At 42.8% G+C, this 22,502-nt stretch overlaps 1 protein-coding gene and 1 pseudogene across 1 annotated transcript in view; one reads left to right on the forward strand and one right to left on the reverse strand.

Moving 5' to 3' along the window:
* LOC134205612 (fl(2)d-associated complex component-like) overlaps positions 1 to 16,126 on the reverse strand; it is a 29,894-nt pseudogene extending 13,768 nt beyond the window's left edge.
* Positions 1 to 22,502, forward strand: part of LOC134205616 (beta-1,4-mannosyltransferase egh) — a 435,947-nt gene that overhangs the window by 282,863 nt on the left and 130,582 nt on the right. The window lies entirely within an intron of this gene.

The following is a 22,502-nucleotide window of genomic DNA, read 5'->3' on the forward strand; positions in this document are numbered from 1 at the left end:
TAATAGTCTTAGACTACCTTGACAAAGGAATAACACTTTTTACAAGACATAACATTGTGTTTGATGAACAATCAACAACTCTCGTACTCGTACTCTCGGACCGGAACCATCGGCGAATACCACTGCGACGAAAAGGGACTAGCGATTGGAAACTCGGTTCGTGGAACTGCAAATCTCTCAACTTCATCGGGAGCACACGCATACTCGCCGATGTGCTCAAGGACCGTGGATTCGGCATCGTAGCGCTGCAGGAGGTTTGTTGGAAGGGATCAATGGTGCGAACGTTTAGAGGTAATCATACCATCTACCAGAGCTGCGGCAACACACACGAGCTGGGAACAGCTTTCATAGTGATGGGCGATATGCAAAGGCGCGTGATCGGGTGGTGGCCGATCAATGAAAGAATGTGCAAGTTGAGGATCAAAGGCCGGTTCTTCAACTTCAGCATAATCAACGTCCATAGCCCACACTCCGGAAGCACTGATGATGATAAGGACGCATTCTACGCGCAGCTGGAACGTGAGTACGACAGCTGCGCAAGCCACGACGTCAAAATCATCATAGGAGATTTGAACGCTCAGGTTGGCCAAGAGGAGGAGTTTAGACCGACTATTGGAAAGTTCAGCGCTCACCGGCTGACGAACGAAAACGGCCTACGACTAATTGATTTCGCCGCCTCCAAGAATATGGCCATTCGCAGCACCTACTTCCAACACAGCCTCCCGTATCGGTACACCTGGAGATCACCACTTCAGACAGAATCACAAATCGACCACGTTCTGATTGATGGACGGCACTTCTCCGACATTATTGACGTCAGGACATATCGTGGCGCTAACATCGACTCTGACCACCATCTGGTGATGGTTAAACTGCGCCCAAAACTATCCGTCATCAACAATGTTCGGTACCGACGACCGCCGCGGTACGACCTAGAGCGACTGAAGCAACCTGATGTCGCCACTGCATACGCGCAGCATCTCGAGGCAGCGTTGCCGGAAGAGGGTGAGCTCGATGGGGCCCCTCTTGAGGACTGCTGGAGTACAGTTAAAGCAGCCATTAACGACGCAGCGGAGAACAACGTCGGGTATATGGGTCGAAGTCGACGGAACGATTGGTTCGACGAAGAGTGCAGACAGATTCTGGAGGAGAAGGACGCAGCGCGGGCGGTCGCGCTGCAGCAAGGTACCCGGCAGAACGTGGAACGTTATAGACGGAAGCGGAGACAGCAGACCCGCCTTTTTCAGGAGAAGAAACGCCGCCTGGAAGAAGCGGAGTGCGAGGAGATGGAACAGCTGTGCCGTTCTCAAGATACACGCAAGTTCTATCAGAAGCTCAACGCATCCCGCAAAGGCTTCGTGCCGCGAGCCGAAATGTGCCGGGATAAGGATGGGAGCATCTTGACGGACGAACGTGTGGTGATCGAAAGGTGGAAGCAGCACTACGAGGAACATCTGAATGGCGCTGAGAGTACAGGCAGTGAAAGTCAAGGCAGCGGAGGAGATGACTACGTCAGTTCAGCGGACGATGGAAGCCAACCAGCCCCCACCTTGAGGGAAGTTAAGGATGCCATTCAACAGCTAAAGACCAATAAAGCAGCTGGTAAGGATGGTATCGGAGCTGAGCTCATCAAGATGGGCCCGGGAAGGCTGGCCACTTGCCTGCACAAACTGATAGTCAGAATATGTTTATATGGTCTATTTTGATCTTGTGTTCAAAAACATAGTTGCACCGGTTGGCAGAAAACTGTTGCAACAGCTACGTTCAATTTTGTTTCTGAACCAGTCAACACATTTGAAACATAGGCAAACATGTAGCTTTCCTTTTTGTATTCAGGCGTTTGGTTGTTTGTATCCTACCAATGCACAAAAAGACACTCCTGCATCAAAACACGTGTTTTTTTTGTCTCTGTCCACCTACGCGTAGAACACGAAGCGATGCAACAAACCTCGCAACGAAACGGCGTCGCAGTTCGTTCAAGTTTACGACGTGAACGAAGAAGAAAATATGAGAGAGAATTGTGAGGAAAATTTTCTCTCTAATCGTCTGTTTGGGAACAAAGTGCTGCTACACACTGCGAGCATAATATCGACGCCTTCTCACATTTCGTTGCAACTCGTTCAACTTCAAATTTGAACGAGCAAAAGACATATTCTCCAGTCGTTCAACTATGCGCGGAATACAAAACTACAGATGATACGAATGCCAGTAGTAACAACAGTTACATATTTGACTTAGTTCGTGAGGAGCAGCTTGGTTCATCATAATTATTTGAACGTAGTTCTCTTCTATTTCAATATTGTTTGTTCAAGTTCATATATTTCGAGGATGTCTCTGCATGTGGATGTCTTATATGTGGCTCAAATATAGCTGTAATGATGTGCATAACCTTACTCTTTCAATGAAAACTTATTGGTTATCAAATGGTTGCATGATGCTTTTCCCTTGCTAACGGCAAACAACCAAAAGTGAGCTTTATAAAGATATTTTTCCGATGGTCACTGATGACGCCAGTCATAGTTATTTGGTAGGGCGCCATTTGTTGCAAGAACGTTGCCTATGGCCTAAAGCGTGCTAGCGACGAGTGGCGCCACACCGCGCACGTGCTGAAGGGTTATTAAGAATGATATTTGATTGTTGAACATTTTTGAACAGGTTCCCAATTATTCCACGCGACGCCACTGCAAAGACATATTCAAGGATATTGTAGACAAGTGTACTGGAGACTCGCCAGCTATTAAACTATATTACCTGGATAAAGCGCTAGTCGGCAAAGCACAGGGTGCTATCGACCAGCAGACATTGAATGACAATAATTACGATGGGGCATAGAGGATATTGACCAAGAAGTTTGAGAATCTTCGCATGGTGGTTCAAGGTCACGTTACTCAATTACTGGTGTTGGAACCAATGGCAAAAGAGAGTCATGCATAGCTGAAGGCATTACTTGATGTTGGGAAAAACGACTGGAGTCACTCAAGTTCCACAATCTCGAAAGGACAGATAAATTATCGGAGGCGATCATCGTGAACTTGGTTATTTCCAGACTCGATAACGAAACCTGCGAGACATGGGAGGCCACGATGGAACATGGAGAGCTCCCGGGATATGGTAAAATGATGGATTTTTTACGAAAGCGGTGTACCATGCTGGAGAGGTGTGAGTTGCCTGTCAACACACTCAAACATAGAACACCGATCAACCAACGAAGCGGAGTGTTACCTCCCTCAAGCAAGGTGCATGCGGCTACCTACAGCAAACGAGTTGCGCTGTATGCAATAACGACCATATGGTCGATAATTATGAAATGTTCAAGAAGATGATGTAAACAGTCGGCAAAGGTAAAACAACTAGGTCTATGGTTCCTGAAACGTGGACATCGCACGGTCAACTGCAAGGTTGAAGGAAGCAGATGATGTGGGTGCAAGAACAAGCATCATGATGCATCCGAAGGACAAGATCGAGAACGTTGAAGCAACGGCGGCCTTGAAACGGGTTTAAATGCCGGTAATTCGGCAAGCATTGAAGAACCACATATCGTCGCGAAATGTGAAGCCTATGTCTCGTCGAACGAGTCTCTGAAGCAGGTGCTACTGGCACTATTGTTGATGTGATTGATGCTGGTGCACAAGTGTCGCGCGCTGCTAAATTCAAGTGCAATGGCAAATTTCGTTTCGGAAAGAATGAGTGATGTGTTGAACTTGATAAAACGGTGTGCGGATATATCAATTATCGGTATAAATGGAAATAGAACAACTGTAAAATTCAGAGTCAATGTTACTGCCAAGTCGAGGACAACGGATTACAAGTTTTCTTCGAACTACTTGGGGCAACTGTAGCATACCCAAGCAACCAAACGTTCCTTTAAGAGTACGTTTATCGCTTAATCAGCTTCACTGAGCTGCCTAATCGAAAAACATACTCTTAAAGGAACTTTTGGTTACTTGGGTTGCCTTCGTTGAGGCTCGACGCCTGAAGCTGGCCGAGCCCTATTATTATTATTTATTTATTCAGACTAAGGCCGAAGTGGCCTGTGCGGTATATAAGAGTCTTCTCCATTCGGCTCGGTCTATGGCTACACGTCGCCAACCACGCAGTCTACGGAGGGTTCGCAAGTCATCTTCCACCTGATCGATCCACCTTGCCCGTTGCGCACCTCGCCTTCTTCTGCCCGTCGGATCGTTGTAGAGAACCATTTTCACCGGGTTACTATCCGACATTCTGGCTACATGCCCGGCCCACTGCAGTCGTCCGATTATCACGGTGTGAGCGATGGATGGTTCTCCCAACAGCTGATGCAACTCGTGGTTCATTCGCCTCCTCCACGTACCGTCCGCCATCTGCACCCCACCATAGATGGTACGCAGCACTTTCCTTTCGAAAACTCCGAGTGCGCGTTGGTCCTCCACGAGCATCGTCCAGATCTCGTGTCCGTAGAGGACTACCGGTCTAATGAGCGTTTTGTAGATTGTCAGTTTGGTACGGCGGCGAACTCTATTCGATCGGAGCGTCTTGCGGAGTCCAAAGTATGTACGATTTCCAGCCACTATACGTCTCCGAATTTCTCTGCTGGTATCATTTTCGGCAGTCACCAGTGAGCCCAAGTACACAAATTCTTCTACCACCGTACTTGCTGGCCGAGCCCTACCGAAGTGCAATTGGCTGATCCGAGATTCTTCGATCCTAGCTGAATAGATATGCTGATAGGCACGGAAATATTTTTGAACTGATGCAGATGGGAAAGATTAGAATGGCTACGGAATTACCATTGCTACACGAGAGTCATCTAGGATGGTTGATGGCTGGACTAGTATGGAATGTTCGAAACGTTGGGAGTGTTCAGAACTATTACGCAGTTCCTACTAATGGCGGTGATGAAAATTTGAACGAGCTGATGAAGCGATTCTGGACGATTGATGAGCAAACAATCGAACCATTGTAGAAGGATGAATGTGAACGGCATCTTGTAACTACATATGCTAGGGGTTAAAATAAAAGATATGTGGTGAAACTTCCGTTCCGCGAAGATGCTGGTGAGCTTGGCGATTCCGAGTGCAAGCGGAAAAACGATTCAAGGCCCTAGAGAACAGGTTGGAGAAATATCCTGATACGAAGCAGAGGTATGGAGACTTCATTCGCAAATACAACAAACTCAGACACGCTAGAATTTTAAGCAATGAGGAACAGAATCCTACGGGGGCTTACTATTTACCACATCATTGCGTTTTCAAATACGACAGTTCGATAACGAAATTACGTGTGGTGTTTGGCGCATATGCGAAAACCTTGTCAAATCTATCTCTGAATGACGTGCTGCTGGAGGCGTCTACTGTGCAAAGCCCGCTATTTGACATCCTACTACGGTGGCGTCTCCCCCAGTATTGTCTTCTCAACCGATGTGCAATAAAATTTATTTTTCAATAGTTAAATGCATTGAATCAATTATTTACAATAGTTGTATAGAATCTTAGAGAGTTTAATGATCGATTCATACCAAAATCTCCGGAATCCGTTGAGTTATTGGCTCGTACTTCCTGACCTTTTTTCGTGACGGTCCCAAATTTGAAACTTAGGAATGACCCCCCTATCGTACCGAAAGACGTAATTCTACGTCAAAATATCGATACTAAAATATCGGATATCGAAACAAAAATATCGATATTCCGATATATCGGAACGTCCCTAGTAAGAACACAATATGGCTCGAAACCTCCGAAAAACACAACCTTGGAATATGTCTGCCTACATCCAAATTAGTAGTGCTGTGGCAATATTCTACTGACAATACAAGCATGCTCGCCGACAACGTCATCTGTGAGATAGGCCAGAGGGTCGTTTTGGGAACACTCTCCCCTAATACCCATAATTTTAATAAAAATTTCACCATTATTCGGCTGGCCGATTCGGTGCATCTCTAATAAAAAGTTCGCTTTCGGAGTAAAATGACAGCCTCTAGGTAAAACTTTGTTGTACCAGAAAGACAGCCCAGTTTTGTTACCAATGACATTTAGTGTTGAACTAGTACAAATTTAAATCGCATAGCCTACCTCTTTCCACACCACCATGATCAAACGATCTCTCGCGGGGCATGCGGTCGCGGCTTCGCGGCGAGTTTGGAGTACGACTGCGGTCATGATCAATCTTGCCAGGTGACCTCGCCGCAGCCAATGCTCTAGCGCGTTCAGCAGGGCGAGGCAACAAACGCTCAACTGGGCGATGCCGGTCGGGCTTTTCTAACCCACCATCAACGGGATTTTCTCGTTCACGTCGCGGTACGACTCTTTCCTTTGTGGCCGCCAAACGTTCGCGCTCACGTTGCCGTTCCTGACAACGGGCGAGCGCCTCTTCGCGTTCTTTATTTCTCGCCAGTTCCCTCTCTTGTCGCTCACGACGTTCTCGATCTTTTAGCGTTTCGTGTCTTCGACGGTCGTCGATGCGTTCCGGAGAACGCTCCGGACGTCTCACTACTGTTGCAGGCGGTTCTCTGTATCGTGATCCTTCAGGCGATTTCTTTTTCTCCCGCCCACGGACTGATACAGTTACTGCTGTAGGGGACATTCGGGACCGCGGAGAACGGGATCGAATGTGTGCTCTGGGTGAGCGACTTTTAACGTGTTCTCGTTCACGTTCTCGCTCACGCAGACGCAAACGTTCCTTTTCTCTTTCACGTTCTTTTTCTCGAAGAGCCAGTTCGCGTTCCTTATCACGGACACGATCACGAGCATCAACTACCACTGCATGTTTATCTTTCTTCAAAGCCACCACTTTTTTGACGGTATACTTGGTTGGTGTTTTACCGCTGGGGGAGACTTCCCGTGCAACTTTCCTTATGTGACTGGTAGTTCCACCAGGACTTGTAACTTTCTTTACGCGAATCTTGGTCAAATGGCCACCGATTTTCTTAGTTACAATTCGTTTAGTTGCATCGGCCGACACCTTTTTAGTGTGCTTTTTTATTATCTTTTTGCCGGCTCCCCCGTCCGAACTAGAACTGGAATCACGTCTCTGTCGAATATTTCGCTTTTTGACGCGTCTAGAATCACGGCTGGAACTGCTGGAGCTAGAGCTTGAATCGGAATCGGATGAATCCGAACCGCTGCTGCTAGAACTGTCCGAACTAGAAGAAGACCTCCGTGGGGCTGGTACTTTTCGGACCTTTTTCACCACCAAAGTTTCCTTGGCCGACTTTTGTTTCATCAACGACGAGTGGTGATGGTGATGATGGTGGCTGTTTCCACCGCCACTGGCATCCATCTCTAATTTCAGCTCGTGCTGTAGCTCTTTACGTTTGCGCTCTAGAATGTCTTGATCAGCATTCTCCAGGCTGGACTGATCCCAGCCACCACTTCCGCTAGCACCGCCGCCCCCTCTCGATGGGTCCGAACTGCTGCCGACACCTGGTGCTTGGCGTTCAATGACTGACGAACTGCTGTGTGCTCCACCACCGCTAGCTTTGGTCTCGCTACGGCTAGGGACGGACACAAGATTTGCTGGACCAGTGGCTCCAATAGTTTCCCCTCTGCTAACGATGACTTTGCCAAGTTTGGCCGCAAGTTGCTGCTCGATAAGTCTGGCGTGGGCCGAAACGCTTTCCGGCACAACCACAACCTTGGGAGGCGGAACCGGTTCGGGTTCGTCACAGCCAACAATACGCTTGACGATTTCTTCCTTGTTGACGGTCTGTAACAAAAGAGAGAAATATATCGTTGAGATAATTGATTACAAAGAATACGCACAACTAGACGGTTTTAATTGACAAAGTTTTGCAAACTCGATGTGCATATGTGTATGTACAGTATCCAATGCGGAGTCCGATGGAGGTCCTTCGTAAATTAGTTGGTTAAAGCACCAGTCTAGCGTACTTAGGACTATGGGTTCAAATTCCATGTAAGTAGGGTAATCATGTGGTATCCTAAAGGAGGACATGCCCCCCTTTTTCTTTTTTTGCCCCTTTGGGAAAGGAAGGGAAGAAAAAATACAAACAGTTGATTCAAAAGTATAAGATTGCTAATGTCGCTGCTTTTTGCGTGACCAACATCTAGTTCGTCGCGACCTAGCAGCCAAAGTAATCGTACCATAAGTGACAAACTTACGTAGGTGTTAACCCTTTCCTTCCCATGGTAGCTGTAGAGCTCCATCAAATTTTGCTTAATTTAATTTGCCATCAAATCGATTTATTTCAACAACAAAAATTTGGCACAACTTTAGGGTTTCATTAGACTGCAAATATTATCAATTTTGAATAAAAATAGTGAAACTATTGAAAACAATCAAGTAACTATTGATTTACAATCAAAAACTTTTTTTGTCGTTTTCCGCTAAATTAAGCTATGCCAAATAACTTTTGTTCTAGCATTTTTTCATAGATGATTCCTTCATATTGAAATCTTTGAAAAAAGTCGTGGGAAAGAGAGGGTTAAAACAAAACATTCCCGGCCTTGCGCCACCACCCCCATGAAACGACTGTCATCCACGAACAACTCGCCTGAAGCCGAAAACATGGTGCTGCAACATGGTGCTGGATGTAAACATTGCCGGTTAAGCAATAAACATACGAAGTCAGAACAGTCGGATGCGTAAGCGGCATGTGTTGCATCGTTAAATTATATTCAACGAGATGTATTGCATTGCTGCGTGATTTTCGAACTTATTAATTGGCGCTTTGATGTTGCATGAAGAAGAAGAAGCAGAAAGATGATATTTAAAAAAAATCGCACGGTAAAACATACGAGGATATTTTTGAAACTCTTCACTGAAATTCAAGAGGCAATTTAATTAAAAACGGTAAACAGTACGGGGTTGGACTTTTCTTATACTGTGTATTAAGTATGATATCACAGAACAAAATTTAAAATTGAAATATTGTGTTTATTGTGCAGTAGAAAATAAGACTAACCCCGTACTGCTTACCGTTTTTAATTAAATTGCTTCTATAATTTGAAAGAAGTGTTTCAAAAATTTCTTCGTATGTTTTCCCGTGCGAATATTTTTAAATACCATCTTTCTGCTTCTTCTTCTTCATGCAACATTAAGGTGGTTATACAACAAAGCCACAAATCGGCCATCTTGTAAACCACGTGCTTTTTCTAGTGATTTTTCAAGAGCACGAATTGAGAGAACCACAACGCCCATGGGAATGAAACATCCGTAGATCCTTTGGTTACTCATGCTAAACAATCGACTTTAATTTCAACATTGTATGAAAATTATTACGCTAGATTTGAATTTTTGATAATAGGAGTAGAAAACCGTGTGGTGAATTTCAAATTCACCACATGGCTTGATTGTATAATCACCTTAAAGCGCCAATCGCCAATGCTCTCGCGACGGTATGAACGGAGCTTAAAATAGGAAAGGCAACACTAGCGCCACCCAATCGGTAGACGGCTTCAAGAACTACATCTCATTTCAGGGGGGTGTGCGCCACTAGCATTCTAGAGCTTATGCTTCTACTATACAGCGGTTCTCAACCTGGGGTACATGTATCCCTGGGGGTACCTACGTTGGCCCTAGGGGGTACCTCGGAAAAAATGCGTAATGGCGGACGTATTAAATTCCAATCGAAACTTTTTGATGAAGTTTTGATAATTGTGTTTTTTTTATTTCAAAACTTTGTCTTGTACGTAATATGCATGGTGATCAGTAAATCAAAGCCAATTGAATCCTGCCCTCCTCAATCAGCACAGTGTATGAAGGGCTACGGAACAAAAGATCATACGGACAAAACGCCGAATGAGAAAATTTGAAAAATCTTCAATGCAATCTACCTGATCTAAACAAAATGTTGAATAATATGTTAGGAACAGGGTAAGGGACGTATTTTGGACCACCAGTTCTACGGCTCATATTTTGGACCACAGAGTGCAAATTATTCTTGGTGGTCCAAAATAAGAGCCCCGGTAAGGGTGGTCCAAAATACATCCTTTACCCTATGCTTTTGAACTGAAATCTAGAATCTGAAGGTTCAGAAGCCTTCGTTTGAGAAGCATGGAGGCTTTTTTCACAGAAGCTAGGTTGCTTCGTTGCAAGAGGATTAGAAGCATCCTTCTACGCTTCTCGAAGGCCGTTTTCCAAGCAGTTCGAAGACCTCCTTTCAAGATGTTCAGAAGCCTTCTTTCAAACGGTTCGGAAGTCTCCTCTCACGAGGCTTGGAAGTCTCCTTCCAAGAGGCTTGAAAGTCTCGTTTTAACAGGGCTGGAAGCCTTGTTTTAAAAAGCTCGAAAGGCTCCTTTCAAGAAAGTCGGAAGCCTTCTTACAAAACGCTCGGAAGCCTCCTTTCAAGAGGCTCGAAAGGTTATTTTCAAAAGGTTCGGAAAGCTTTTTCAAGAGGCTCAGGAGCCTATTTTCAAAAGGCTCGAAAAAACGCCCGGAAGCCTCCATGATGCTCGAAAGCTTACTTTCAAGTGAATCGGAGGCCTCTTTTCAAAAGCCTCGGAAGCCTCCCTTCAAGAAGATCGGAATTCTTCGTTCAAGAGGCTTATAAGCATACTTTCAAGAAGCCCAGAAGCGTACTTTCAAGATGCAAAGAAGACTCCTTTCAAGTGGCTCGAAAGCCTTTTTACAAAACGCTCAAAAGCATCTTATAAAGAGGTGCGGAAGCCTACCTTCAAGAAGCTTCCTTCGAGAGGCTCAACCCCCTAAAAAAAAGTACCGGAAGCCAACTTGCAAAAAGCTCGGAAGGCTTCTTTTAAGAGGCTCGAAAACCTACTTTCAAGTGAAACGGGAGCCTCCTTTCAAAAGGCTCGGAGGCCTCTCTTCGAGAAGCTCGAAATTCTTCTTTCAAGAGGCTTGGAAGCATTCATCCAAGAGGCTCAGAAGATTCATTTCAAGATGCAAAGGAAGCCTCCTTTTAAGTGGCTCGAAAGCCGCCATTCAAAAGGCTCGGAAGCCTCTTGTCACAAAGGAGATTCAGTCAAGAGATTCAGAAGCATCTTTCAACAGGCTCGGAAGGCTCCATCCAAAGGGCTCGGAATTATTCTTTCAAAAGGCTTGGAAGCCTGCTTTCAAGAGGGGGTACCTCAATTAATGCGAAAGTTTGGAGGGGTACCTCTCAAGAAAAAGGTTGAGAATCGCTGTACTATACAAACGCACGGAGCTCGATCTGAATACAACTTTTATTGCAACGCGGATGAAGATTCTACACTGAATCGAAAGTTCTGTATTTATTTATTTATCAATACCACATTGATATCGCAGTGGTGGCGTATACAATTATCGCCCCACCAACACTCCTCCTCGATATTGAAACTACACACCACCTGCGGTACGATCCGCCTCCTTTGTCAATCCCATTGCGGCTGAAAATCGTTTCAGCTTCACGCTTCCAACCGGCTTGGTTAGAACGTCCACAACCATAGACTCCGTCACACAGTACTTCAGCGAGATAACACCCTTTTTAACCAAATCCTTTGTGTAATGCATTCTCGTGTCGATGTGCTTGGACAATGTCGATTTGCGCTCGACTTCTACGAAACTGATGCAACTGGTATTGTCCTCGTAGATAATGGTCGCATCACGATGTTTTGTATCCATTTCCGCTAACAGCCGCCGCAACCAAACAACCGCCTTGATAGCTTCAGACAGCGCGATGTATTCAGCTTCCATGCTCGATAGGGAAACGTTCACTTGTTTTCGGCTAGCCCAGCATACCGTCGCATACCCGATTTGATAGATGTACCCTGTATTTGATTTTCGGTCTGAGCTATCGCTAGCCCAATCTGCATCACAATATCCGATACACAATATCACAATATATAGAATCCTTCGTTGTCTTTGGTAACTCGTGTACCCAAAAATATGCTATTCCTCCAAGCGATGAAATCTTCATCCTTTTCGACAACTCTTCCTCGATTCGCTTCATTTCGTCACCATCAGTTTTTGCTTGCCGACTTGTACAAAACCTTTGGGCTGCTGCATGTATATGTTTTCTCGTAGTTGCCCGTTGAGGTACGCTGACTTCACGTCAATATGATGTACGTTCATTCGATGATACCCTGCTACAGTAAGCAGAACGCGTAGAGTATTCTGGGATGCAACTGGTGCGAAAACCGCATCATAGTCTACATCATAGTCGGGCGTTGTGAGAACCCCTGTGCCACTAGGCGAGCTTTATATCGGGCTACATTGCCATTGCTGTCTTCCTTGCCACTCTTCTGCTTCACAAGTTTCCAAGTCCTGTTCTGAATAAGCGAATCATATTGCTCCTTCATAGCTGACTTCCACAACCGTTGCTCGGCACCTGTCACCGCATCTTCATAACTTATAGGTTCTTGTTCGACAGCCATTGCAACGTCTACCACATAATCTCGCAGATGCTCCGGGAGCACACCTCTCGAAGCCCGAATAGGTCTCTGGCTCTGTTCTTGAACTTCTTGGTCGGCATGAACTTGTTCCTCGATATCCCAACCGAAAAACTCTTCGCCAGACTCCTGATGCTCCTCCTGAACCTGCTGTGTCTTTACTTGATCCTCTTGAACCTCCCCTTGGTTGTTTCCCCAGTCGAGTGCCACACATTCTTCACTCCTTCCATCGCCCGAACGATCCACCTTTGTGGATCCGAAATGCTGCTCCACAAATCGAGCATCTCGGCTTATAGTAATCTCGTTGGTCTCCAGATCGAGAAATTTATAAGCCTTGCGATTTTCACAATAGCTGACGTGTAACAGTTTCTGAGCCTTCGCATCCAACTTTCCACGTTTGACGTCTGGGATGTGGACGTAGGCAACACTTCCAAACACCCGAAAATGCCTCAGCGATGGTCTCCTCCCGAACCACAGCTCAAACGGCGTATTGTCAACAGACCGCGACGGAAGACGATTTTGAATGTAGCCCGCAGTCATGACCGCCTCACCCCAGTATTGTTTGTCGAGGCCAGCGTTGAGCAACATGCACGTTGCCATTTCCTGGAGGCTGCGGTTCTACCGCTCCGCCACCCCATTCTGCTGGGGGGAGTAGGCAGCCGTGTACTGACCTTAAATTCCCTCTTGAACATAGTAACCCTTGAGCTTCTGATTTACATGCTCCACCGTCGGATCTAATAATACAAGCTGCTCTTCCGAAATTTGTCTTCACGTGTGCCACGAACCTTTTAACACAGACAAACAGACGTAACAGCTTGAACATTTTCCTTAAAAACCTATCGCTCATCTCCTCTACCACCACCTTGCGAGCATGACACACGAAACAATGTTTCGTATGACATCGTCCCCAGAAGGCGCTGGTGTGAAATGTCAAACTCGAAGGATTACGACGCTAGCGCCTCTAGTTGTGAAACGCGCAATCAATCAAGTTCAAATTGATCGTTGAAGTCATGGTCGATGGTAATTTTTCTTGTGTTACGTCTGTTTGTCTGTGCTTTTAATATGCATCCGGCCGCTTCGGATTTCTCTCTCAGCAGACAGACGACTGTAATCGTCGATTAGGATCATCAAGTAGTGACAAGCCCCGGTTGTGACACGTTTCATCGGACCGCACACATCTGTGTGCACCAGGTCCAAAATACGGCTTGATATATAACTGGTCATCTTGGGATAAGGGATACGAGAAAATTTACCTTGCAGGCAGTGCGCACAGACTTGCCTAATTCCACAGTCCTTCACCTGGAAACAATTGCTGAGCTCCTCAGTCTCGATGCGTTGCAAAACCGCCAAGTATCGGTGACCGAACTGCATGTGCCAAGTGTGCTGACAGCTTTCGGAATGCCGAGCCTCCTTGCCGAGTCGAGCATCCTGTGCCACTCTGAGCTCGAACAAATTTCCATTCAACACTGCTACTACAACCACTTTTCCTTCCGCCTTCTCACTGTTCACTTCGACGCACCAAAATCCACCTTCAATCCCTTTTGCGCTATCTTTCGCACTGATAACAAACTAATGTCCAAGTTTGGCATGTACAACACGTCTGTGAAGGTGATGCCTCTCACGCAACCGTCATTGTCAACACACTTCACCACGCCTTCACCAATTCCAGCCGATCTTGTTACAGCTGCATCAGTCAACATGTTTTAACTATGTTATAAAGCTACATTCGTGGCTAATTTTGAACGTAGTTACAAAATCCTTGTATAACAGGGCGGTGGTTCGAATTCGATGAAAAAAATACAGTGTCGGCTGAAAACAGAGATACTTCACTAACCAATATAGCTTTTTTTAAAATAATTCGGTAAAAAACAATTTTTTTACTCTTCATCGCACAGGGAAATTTTCTGACAGACAAGACTATGGCGGCAGCCAGATGGAAGGAGCACTTCGAAGATTTGTTGAACGGTGAAAATAAAGGTGTATTGAGGAGCAGGATGGACATAGTCGGCGACGGTCGAGCTGTGGAACCACCAACGCTGGACAACATAAAGAAGGCTCTAAACGAGCTGAAAAACAGTAGAGCTGCTGGGAAGGACGAGATCCCGGTTGAGCTTCTCAAACAAGGAAGTGAGCAGCTCAATCGATCCATCATATTATCCAGAAAATATAGGAGGATGAAGAACTGCTTGCCGGCTGGTTGGATGGCCTCATATGCCCAATCTATAAGAAAGGGCACAGACTAGAGTGTGTCAATTACAGAGGGATCACCCTTCGGAACTCGACGTACACAATTATGTCGCATATCCTATTTAACAGGCTTAGACCGTACGAGGAGTTCTTTGTCGGTGAATACCAGGCAGGTTTTAGTAAGGGCTGATCAACGACGGATCAGATGTTTAGCCTGCGGATCCTTGATAAATTCTTGGAGTACAACTTGCAGACTTACCATCTGTTCATTGATTTCAAAGCAACGTACGATTCAGTGAAAAGAAATGAGCTGTGGCAGATAATGTCCGAACATGGTTCTTCGACGAAACTGATTAGATTGATACATGTAACGCTAGATGGCTCGAAATCAAGTATTCGGATTGCAGACGAAGTGTCAAACTCGTTTGTGACCTTAGACGGATTGAAGCAGGGGTTTCGAATTTATTGTTCAACACTGCACTCGAGGAGATCTGGCGTGCAGAGGAACGACACTATCATCACAGTAGTGGAGGCTCTTGTCTCACTGGATAGAGAGACACCGAGGATAGGCTTAACCATTAACTCTACCAAGACAAAGTACATGGCGGCAGGTAGAGAAAAAGGAAGTCCCAGTTGTGTTGGTGCTGAAGTGGTGTTTGATGGGTATTTGTTTGAAGTTGTTGAAGAATTTGTTTAGCTTGGAACACTTGTGACATGTGACAATGACGTTTCCCGTGAAGTGAAAAGACGTATTGCTGCTGCGAATAGGGCCTTCTACGGAATGAAATCATGGGATAATTTACTAATTGTAGGAACAAAAAGTGTTTTAAATCAATAGTTTACTGAAAAAAGTTATTTGATTTCAATAGTGATTTTAAATCCTAGATAAACTTGAAATCGATTGATCACAAACTCAGGAATATCTGTATATAATTATCGCATTGAATCAAACCCTATCATTTTCTTATGACTATTTTTTCCAAATTTTTGAAATGTGGATGAGGGGATCCGTATCGCAAACAAAGACGTAGTCCTACGTCGAAAAAAAAAACTTTTCTCATACCATTACAAATAATAATTGTGAATCTTACCTAATCTTGTAATTGTTTATAAGTAAATTTGTTTGTAAGGACAGCCTACCATTTACAGGACTTATACTTAGGTCAAGTATTTACATTTTACTTACCGAATCTTGTTCCGTATGTAGTTTCACGGGTCCGCTTCCGCTGATGAGCGTCGATTGGAATTTTTTGGTACCGAGCCGCTGGAACACGCTGGGCCGATCTTTGGGGAGAACTTTTTTGTTTGGGTTTAGCTCGAGTGTAATTTTACGCTTTACAGGTGTAGACATCTTATTTTCGACACCCGCCGCAGTGGATCGCACATAATTTCGCACTTCTTTCCAAGGGGATAAAGTCGAAAAAGGAAACCAAATCGTTGGATCAGGCTACGGTCTAAAATCAAAACTTCTGCTTCACTGGCATAACGTACCGCCACTGTGTTTCTCGAAGAGCAGTTTAATAAACCCTATCGCACATGAACAAGGAATTTACTGAACATGCAATTTATTTTATCACAAAATTTTCCGAAAAACAAACTTTTCTAAATGCCGATCGATGCCACCAGAAAAAATCACTTTTGACGTTTAATGACAGTGTACCAGGGCTGTACCAGGCAGGTAAGCGTAACAGTTAAGGCCTGTTAAGGCCAGGGTGACCAGATTATATTTTGATAAACATCGGTAGCTTGAGTCTATGAAAATCGGTAGTTATCGGTAGGCCGGATAAAGTATTCAGCTTTCCACGTTAGGTAATGGCGGCTTGCCGGTGTGTAAAAATCAAACGGTCACTGTACTTTTACACATCTAGAAGAAAACTCAGTGGTGTTCCTGGATGAGGGAAAGGGATAAAAGGCCATGTCCGAAGATTTTTCCTCCAGCTAGTGTCAAAAAGTACAGTGACCGAATAATTTTTACACATCGACAAGCCGCCATTACCGAGCTTGGAAAGCTGCATTCATGGATATGAAATGGTATAAGGGTCTTCTCAAATATAACGTAACGCGAAAAAACGGTTTCCAAAAGCCCCTCACCTTCTTGTAGCACACTGTAAAGAGCTGTGCAGAATGGATACGTTTGCGTGCGTTTTGACAGTTTTAACGCACGCAAACGTATCTATTCTGCTCCGCTCTGAACAATTATCATAACTACTGACTGGGATTTACCCAGCGAACTGGACAATCGAAATTCATAACTGGTGCCTTATGAATCTTCGACCAACAGTGCTTCTTATACGCCGTAACCTTGTATTCAAGCGTCGATGGGCGTGTGGTCTACATACCGGCCTCCCAACCCCAACGTCCATGAAAAATCATCATGCATAAGGCAACATATTGAAATTCATACCGATTCTTTGTGGCAAATTTTCATAAGGCATTGATTGAAAATCATACGTCCATTTTCCTCAGTATTTAAACACCGTGGAAACTTATTGTTGCTTTGATTGACTTTTTTCGTTGAAAAATAACCGAAAAAAGCCAATCAAAGCAACAATAATTATCTTAACTACCCCTAACCCCTAATAGGCCAAACACAATTGATACGTTTGCGTGCGTTTTGACAGTTTTCTCATGGGAAAACTGTCAAAACGCACGCAAACGTATCAATTGTGTTTGGCCCATAAGGCATTTGATTGAAATTCTTAAGAGCCCCGCACATAGGATACGTTTGCGTTGCGTTTGACACATTTCTCGTGGGAAAACTGCCAAACGCAACGCAAACGTATGCTATGTGCGGGGCTCTTTACATCCAGTTTCCTATCGTCGAATAATGTGGGTTCTTTAGAAAAGTGGACTACATATAGTTAGGGTCTGTCTCATTTGGAAAATTAAACTTAAAAGTGACGAGTTGCCGAATAATATGCAATTAATTGTAATCAAGTGTCGGTCTTTCACCGTCGTTAGTCGTCTGACTAGCAAGCCTTTGGCATAGCAGAGTGCGATTGATTCGCATTCTATATCAGTCCGCCCAGCCCGATGTTGGGGGAATGGAGTGCGATCATCTCGTTTAATAAACAATGAGCGCTCGCTTGACTGTGGATATACAACAGTAAAGCACATGTGGAGATTGGACAAATCAAGCATCCGAAAGATTGTATGACATTTGCCAGAAAACCATTTGCCAGAAACCCATATGCCAGAATGGACCATATGCCAGAAAGCCATTCTCCAGAAAAGACCGTTTGCTAGAATGTAATTTGCCAGAATATACCATTCTCCAGAAATAGTAAAACTGGAAATTCCAATTATTATTGGTGGCCAAAAAGTAAAAAAAATGGTATAACGAAGGTAATTTTGCATCACGTGGATTTGGCATTATTTAGTAATGAAGGGAATTGCGGTATAATTATTTTCATACAATGGATTGTTTAACATATAGACAATTTTCTGAAAGGTGGATACAAAAAATATCATATTTGTCTAATACCAAACAAACTGTTGACGAATGGATATCATATTTTTTCGTCTCATTCCAGACGCAGACTTCATTTCAAAAATTAAATCATATCTACAATTGGATAATATCATTCAAGTCATTTGCTTTTATTAAACGAGTAAATATCTACAAGTCTAGGCAAAATGTCTATTTCTAAATAGAATCATATCCACAATATTCCAACACCGACACGGGAAACCACCATTGACGTATTCGTCAATGAAACCACCTACTTTTAAAGAAGGGATAACATCTTCTTCTTCTTCTTCATTGCCATTACATCCCCACTGGGACATAGCAGCCTCGCTGCTTAGTGTTCATTCAGTACTTCCACAGTTATTAACTGTGAGGTTTCAAAGTCAAGTTACCATTTTTGTATTCGTATATCATGAGGCTAACACGATCATACTTTTATGCCCAGGGAAGTCGAGACAATTTTCAAACCGAAAATTGCCTAGACCGGCACCGGGAATCGAACCCAGCCACCCTCAGGATGGTCTTTCTTTATAGCCGCGCATCGTACCGCTAGGCTAAGGAGGACACCGGGATAATTCTTCCATCAGTTCCTTAAAGAAACTCCAGAAGTTCCTCCAAGATTTCCTTCAGAAATTTCTTCACGATTTCCTTCATGAATTTCTCCAGGAGTTCCTCTAATAGTTCTTCCAGGAGCTCTTCCAAGAATTTCTCCAGGAGTTTCTTCCAGCAATTTTCCTAGAATTCTTCCTGCAATTTTTCGTACAAATTTCTTCTGAAGTTCCTCCAAGAACCCGTCCTGCAGTTCCCCAAGAAGACCCTTTGGCGAGTCTTTCAGCAATTCCTCATGCGATTCTTCCAGCAAATCCTTTTGGAATTATTTCTAGATTTTTTTGTTTTCATCTCGAGTTCCTGCTTAAAATCCTCCTTGAGTTCCTTCAGCAAATACTAATACTTTTTTGCCAAAGCAGGCGCTCAATGATATGTATAAGAAAAAACTTATACATCGCATTCACATACATTCCGAAACTTATACTTTTCATTAACTTATGAATGTTATTAGCTTTTTGATATTGGATCATTCATTAGGTGGCATGATGAAGAGTATAAGTATTTTCGAATGTTTTTTTGTCATAACATAGGGTATCTGTTCCCATATTAATAACAGCCCGTATATTAATCCCAACCGTCTATAAACCAAATAAAAAATCAATTTATTTACAATTTCTCACATCGTATGTACACAATAATGGATGAAACACATTCTTGAATGCTTGGAATATTATTCAAGGTTTTGTTTAAGTAATGTTTTAATTCACAAGAATCAGATTATTCAAAGTTAAAATTATAAAGCACTTTTATTTGCATTTTCCTACCTCTGAACTGATGGTTTGATGCACTGCTTGATTGCTACTAGCAGATTCATCTGTTTTCACGCCGTTGTTTTCCACTCAATTTCAAGCTAAAACAATTCTATCCCTTCAAAATTCACTTCACAGCACATAAAGCACATCACATTTTCACTATGAATATAATTTTATTTTAAAAACCAACGCGATTTCCTATAGTTTGATATAGGTTTATTTCGAACAACGTCTAAATTATCCTTGTCCGTATTCCAAACTGTTCACATCACTTGCAGTACTGTCAAGGGTTGCCGAACTAGATTTTTATTTCAAAGCGCTTGAATAAACTTTCACTGTGAAATTCAACTCTTATGTTTGTAAAATAAATTATATCGAAAAGATAAATTATGACAAACACAAAATTGAACTGATAAGATCGAAAACTGCAACAAAAACAGCAATTTTGTAATTATATTTCAACTCAAATACAGAACATTGAAGAATTCGGCATCACTGCAATCATATCGTTACGTATACACACAAGTTATAGTGTGCGTATTTTATGTTGGAAACAGTATTATTGATATAGGTACAGGCATAGGATTAACTGTTTTTGAATGTTATTGAAATAGATGCATGGCGGTGATGATGTTTTTTAGCTAAATACTTCTATAATGTGATGAAAATTAGTGAAAATTTCATTTTTGAAGTTACCAAATTGTTTTCAATTAAAAATTACATGAGCCGAGCATAATTATTCTCATGTTTCTTTATTATTGGGTGAGAAATCAATGCATTTCATATGCGCATTGCCTTATTGTTATTGATATAGGAACCAGATACCCTATAAGGTTATTTTTTTACGTGTACTGTCACTTTTAAGTGCCATTTGAGTTTAATCCAACTGCACGGTTAGAAAAAAAAATACCTAATATTAGGTAGTTTTCACTCAAATCGGGGGTTTAGTGTGGGAACCCAAAATTAAGTAATTTTTTCTTGAAATTAAGTAAAATTCACTTAATATTAAGTAAAATATACCTAATTTTAAATAGAAACTAACCAAAAGTTAGGTAAATCTCACTCAACTTTTGTAAACATGAGATTACTCAAAGTTGGGTTCTCACACTTTAATGTCCTAGCAAAAAAAATATTAATATGCCGAAACGTAATTTTCAGAAACGTACCTAAAAAAGATATGTAATAAGCTCTCTGACGCCATTTTGTATCGTATCAATGTTTTATTACACTGAGATAATTCTCCATCTAGAATTTATGTGCACTGCACATATATTTTTGCAATCAAGCTTTGCACATGTATTATATTAGTCTTGCACATAGAATGAGAAACTCTGCTACTCGTATATTTTATGTGCACGCACTAACAGAATTCAAATGCAATTAGAATATTTATTATAGCATTAGATTAATATGTTTTATGTGCAGTCATAATAATAATCATGTGAGTTGTTTTCAAAGCCAATCCGATCTAATTATGGGTTATTGTAAATAATTTGTGAAAAAACAAGAAATACAAAGAAATATTTATTTATACTTCGGACATTTACAAGAACTTCTGCGTAGTAAATAAAATATTACGATCTAATCATGTACTTAGACGCAAATTTGGAGTGCCGCTCCGTGGTGAACGTTGGGGACGGAAACGAAGGGGCTGCCAAAATGGGTCTTCTTAATTAACGAAAACCACCCGCGGCAGTCGGTATATATCGGCCCACATCCACACCGATTTGCGCCAATCCGTTCAAAACGACCACCATCATGAAAGTGATTTTTCCCGGAGTATTCCAAAAGATTTATCCGATGGTCTCGCCAATCAAAGCTCTTCGCCGTGCTGCAAATTGTGATACCGCCTTCGCGCTGCTGCACCAGTAAATCCATCACTGCGTAACACTTTGCGTGTGTTTTGCCGGAATAGAATAGCATCCGCTCGGTGTTGTTTTTTTCTGTAAATGATGTAAAGATTATTAATATAAATGTCCATTTCTTTGTCATATGCAGTTACCTCCATTAATGTGAGCCAAGATTTTGGATGTTGGGAATGTTGTTTTTCTTCATTTCTCCACTCGAATGCTGCGTGGGTTCACCGTATTTTGGTAGCGGTGGCATAACCGCAACATCCATGATTTTTTCTGGTGGAGCCATGTTTCGCACTGCCTATTTCACCCAACAGAGTTATCCGATGCCACACTGCAAATCGTAATGCCGCGCAAGAGTTCGTGTCGTTCCTGCATCAGAAACCCCATAATCGTGTAGCACTTTTCGTGTAATTTGCCGAAATAAAACAGCATAATCTCGATGGTGGTTTTTCCTGTAAAGGTCTGCAGTTTGTTTATAGAATAAGGTCCATTTTTTTGTTCTCTCCACTTACCTCCATTAACGTGGGCCAAAATTCCGATGTTGGAGATCTTTTTTCTGCTCCAACTTGGTTATACGCTGAGTGGGTCCGTCGTATTTTGGAGGCAAATTCTGGTTTGCTTCTCCGCCATGTTGGTGGTTTATAAACAATAAATATTAATTTCAACGCTAATGTATTTCATGTGCGTGTATTGATATTTGATTTATTATTGGTCATTGCATTGAAAATTTACTTGCGATTTAAGTAAATCATAAATGTTTGGCATTTAAATTCTATTACCAATAAATATATTTCAAATGCTGCACATAAAACCGAGTTGAGGGAAGCCGGCTTGCTTGTATATAGTTTGTGCGCATAAAACATATTGTTGATTTGATCTCAGTGTACATCGTTCAACGTAAACTGTATTCGATAAAAGTTTATTTTGAAATCTGTCAAATATGCGTAAAATTGCCTACACAATTAATCATTTGAATACATTCAAAAAGATGCACATAATGCTTGTCGTACATTCGACGAGATTTCGCCAACAGAAGCAAATAATTTTACATCAGCAATGTAATATAACCCAGCATCAACGGTGCAAGTGTCAAACTTCGGCAACGCCATCAGTAACTGACGCTCGAAAATTTTCATTAGTTGTCAGGTGCTAGAAGAAGCTTGTTTGATAGTGAAAATTCGCCGCATTATGTTTAAATCAAAGGCTAACAAAATCCGCAGCTGAATCAAAACATGATCGGGAATCAGGATAAATTGATTAATCAGATAATCCGCTTCGTGCACTGGATTCTCAGGTAAGTTTCTGTGCGGCGAAAATTGTTTACCACCAA

The sequence above is a fragment of the Armigeres subalbatus genome, chromosome 1 (assembly GCF_024139115.2).
Source record: "Armigeres subalbatus isolate Guangzhou_Male chromosome 1, GZ_Asu_2, whole genome shotgun sequence".
Taxonomy (NCBI): Eukaryota; Metazoa; Arthropoda; class Insecta; order Diptera; family Culicidae; genus Armigeres; species Armigeres subalbatus.